At 42.0% G+C, this 4,080-nt stretch overlaps 1 long non-coding RNA gene across 2 annotated transcripts; it reads right to left on the minus strand.

The window, feature by feature from the left end:
- Positions 1-1,170: 1,170 nt before the first annotated feature.
- LOC125729155 (uncharacterized) lies at positions 1,171-3,649 on the minus strand. 2 transcript variants are annotated; one of them, XR_007389629.1, is made up of 4 exons: positions 3,555-3,649; positions 1,984-2,061; positions 1,537-1,674; positions 1,171-1,442 (listed from the first exon to the last, which is right to left on the minus strand). It is a non-coding gene; the product is annotated as an uncharacterized LOC125729155 (long non-coding RNA). The 2 variants fall into 2 exon arrangements; XR_007389628.1 differs by lacking the exon at positions 1,171-1,442 and having other exon boundaries at positions 1,473-1,674.
- Between the last annotated feature and the right edge of the window lie 431 nt (positions 3,650-4,080).

The raw sequence follows: 4,080 nt of genomic DNA on the forward strand, positions 1-4,080 counted from the left end.
ATGTTTTTACCAAGTTTCTTTTGCGAGAGAGGCATCACTACTGGTCTTGTTCAACGTCCAATAAACGAGTATTATTCAGGATTTTACAGAAACATAGCGGAGCAGAAGTGGGCACGTCTTCTCAGCAAGCCGCCATTACCGGAAACCCTCATCTAGGCCTTTTACTAGGGATTTAAGGTCCTGGTTTTCCTCTCAGACCCTAGAACACACTGCCAGGCTCAGATTCCCGATCCCACATCCTGCTGAAGCCCTTCCCAAGATCAGACACTAGTTTTGTTTTCCTTGTTCTTATAGTAAAATGATGGTCTTTGACTTTTATACATCATCACTGTTCTGTTAATTACACATGACCTAATCTAAGTATTACACAAACCAAGCATAATTACTTAGAGATGTCATAAGATGGAAAATCCTTATTCAGTTAATTATTTTCCCCACAGGTGCTGACAGTGTGTCTACAGTGAAATGGGCCTGTGTACAGAAAGGATGATCTGTAACAATCCCATGTTCCTATGGTGACAGATATAAAACTCATGTGAAATACTGGTGCAGAGGGTATAATGTGAGGTCATGTACTCCCATAGTACACACTGACTCTCCACTGGAGGGTAAAGTGTGAGTCAGAGATGATCCTGACCAGCGAGTCTTCACTGTGACCATCAACAATCTGACAGCTGTAGGAATTATTAGCTCAGGTATATTTTAATATCTCCACCAATATGTTTTGAAATTAATTAACTTTTAATTAATTATTATTTGATGCTGATTAGTAACCAATTGTTATGCCGAATGGTCGGCTCCTCCAAACTCAAATGCGAATCCCAGTGAGTCTGTTAATGTGAGACTTAAATGGGATTCATTAATAACCCGTATCGCTTAATAACCTGGGTTAGTAGGCTCGTCCAGCGAGCTGGGTCACCAGGTAATGTAAACGATCGGTAGCGAAGCTCCCCTCACGGCCAATGAGAGAGAGTCTCGCGATATTTCAGGCGAGTTTGAGGTTTCAGAGCGTAGTAGCCAGATCGCAGAGGCAGGGACTATTGTGAGCACTCAATGACGGAGGCTGAAGTTGTGTAAAAAGACATACATTTATTCCTACAACTAACATAAGACAGACATTATACCTAACAAACAATAAACATGAAATAACGGAAAAGACACAAACGATGTAATCATGAAAATGCAGTGACCAGATTTAAAATGATTAACCTAAAAAGGGAAAAACTGTTCTGCAAAGCAAGCAGTTTGTAGGAATATAAACCTAAAGAAATATAGCAGGTGAAAAGGACAGTTTAGGTTGTTAGAAAGGAAAGGAAGTTGGTTTACTTGGATGCAGGAAAGAGGGAGGTCTTTGCAGTTGGTTGCAGTGGCTGATGAGCTGATGGGTGATGGCTCTCAGGGAGGCGCGGTTTTTGCAGCGGTTGTTGGAGTGGAGTCCCGTACTGGTGCAGAGGGTATAATGTGAAGTCATGTACTCCCATAGTACACACTGACTCTCCACAGGAGGGTAAAGTGTGAGTCAGAGATGATCCTGACCAGCGAGTCTTCACTGTGACCATCAACAATCTGACAGCTGAGGATTCCGATCGGTACTGGTGTGGTGTGAAGTACAGTGGAGCCTCTCTGATCAGGTTAATCTGTCAGTCACTGATGGTAAGATGTCTGTACTGCGGACTGTAGCCAATGAGATGCACAGTATGTAACATGTCACTGAGTCAAAAAGGAAGGACCTTAACACAAACACTGATGGAAAAATGTTTTAATATTTTAAAAATCTGCATTTTAATTTAATTCAATATGATAAACGAGACTTGGAAGAAGTAACAGTGTCAGCTAAATCGGGCGACTTCATGAGGTTAAATATGATAAGCAATATGTTAAAAAATGTCAGGGGTTGGCCAAACATTTACATACAGTATGTATGTTGTAATGGGCTGATATTCATAAACATTTCATTGCTGTGGAAATCGTTGAGTGTTTTACCTGTGTGTTGAAGACCTCCAGGGCTGTCAGTGGACAAACAGGAGGTGACGGGTGTGGATGGAGACAGTGTCAGTGTTACTATGGAAACAACAAAAGACAAAGGATGTGGTGTAAGATTGGGGGCTCCTGTGCTTCAGAGAGATCAGTGAGTTTGCATGGGAGGCCTGTCCTGATCAGGGATGACACAGAAAATAAAACCTTCATTGTGACAATGAAGAGGAAGAGGAAGGACACTGGAGAGGAAGGACACTGGCTGGTATTGGTGGCTGGTTGTGGAATCCTGCAGATTCCAGTTCATATTACTGTTAAACATAAGTAATTGATTTAAATCTGCCTGTGAATTATTTATGCTTGAATATAAATAGATACATACTAATCAACCCAGCAGTTTCACTCACGAAGGGGTTTGTGCTTCTTTGTGGGGATAATCCCCTATTTATCAGCTGTTGTGAAACAGAGTTATTTATTGGGATTATTGTTTCAATGATAGTGGCACGGTGGTCCAGTAGGCGGCGCTGTTGCTTCACGCCTCCATGTTTAGGGGTTTGAATCTGGCTTCTGCTCTGTCTGTGTGGAGTTTGCATGTTCTCCACATGCTGTGTGGGTTTCCTCCAACAATCCAAAAACGCACAGTCAGGCTAATTGGTGTCTTTAATATTGAATGTGTGTCTTCTAGTTTATGATCAGTCTGTAATATGACAAAAATCACAGCATTTTCCACAGACATACAGCCAGTCACTTGTTATGTATACAAATCCAGACAAATCCATGTAGCTTGCAACATAATTCAGGCATTTTTTCATCTTTGTGAGGATGAATTGTTACTAATGGTGTGCAGACTGACTAACATGTCTGTAGGTGGTTTTTCATTGCAGCGTAGACCAGTGTTACAGTTGTACTCTGTAATATCTGTTCCAGTGCTGCATCCATCCATTGTCTGAAACTGCTTGTCTAACTCAGGGTCCCTATGGGCGCAAGGCAGGGAACGTCCCATGACAGGGTGCCAACCCATTGCAGGACACGCTCACACTCCATTCCCTCGCACAAGCACACCTACCGGCAATTTGACAACTCCAATTAGCCTCAGCATGTTTTTGGACTGTGGGGGGAAATCAGAGTCCCTGGAGGAAACCCCACAATGACACAGGGGGAGCATGCAAACTCCATACACACGGAATTCCAGCGAAGACTTGAGTACACGTGCCAGAGGAGTGAGGCGACAGTGCAAACCACTGCACCACCATGCCACCCTGATACAATAGATACATTAAAATATGTTAATAAAATCATTTATCTCACCTGTTCACTATCAGTGCCCTGGGATGTGAACACTAATTCATTGTTCTCCATCTAATCATTTTCTCTGTAGAATATCTTTCATAATTTATATTTCAGTTTCAAGAGTGACCTTTTCTTAGTCTTACTTACTTCAGTCAGAATAGATTCACTGTTTTGCTCTTCAAGTTTAAATGTGATATGTGTGACTGACAGACACACTGGTGTATTATATGTCTCACAGGTGGGAGCAGGTTCTGGATGCTGTACTGAAAGCTGGGACTGGTGTGTTTTACCTGATTTGCACTATCATCACCATTCAGCTGCACTGGACCTCCTGTAGAAAGCTGGAACCAATCAGAGAGAAGCAGAGGGTCTCCCTGGATCAGAGGAAGCTGGCAGAGGAGATGACCTTCGTGGAGTAGAATGAGTCAGACGAGCTGTAAAATAAACGGTTATGCTAACTGCAGTGAGGCCTCTCTCACTCGGCCCTGCTCAGTCTGTACAGTCATAGCATGAGAGTCAGTTAAACACAGAGGGGATGATTATCTGCTGGCAACCTGTACAACCACGTATTGGCCACTTATTCACAAGTGCTTTGCTGCCACCTGCTGGTTAATGTTTAATAATCGTTATCTTGTGAAGGTAAGACTGGTTTTTATTAAATTGTCTCTTGATTCTGAAAAAATATGGTACTATGCAAAAGTCTTGGGCCATCAAAGAAAACGTTTAATGCTATTTAATTGGGTTGTGTATATTTGCTCAGAACAAAAACACAATTATCATAAAAATATATGCAAATTAAAAGTGACACAATAAAAA

This window comes from Brienomyrus brachyistius, unplaced genomic scaffold (genome assembly GCF_023856365.1).
Source record: "Brienomyrus brachyistius isolate T26 unplaced genomic scaffold, BBRACH_0.4 scaffold531, whole genome shotgun sequence".
NCBI lineage: Eukaryota > Metazoa > Chordata > Actinopteri > Osteoglossiformes > Mormyridae > Brienomyrus > Brienomyrus brachyistius.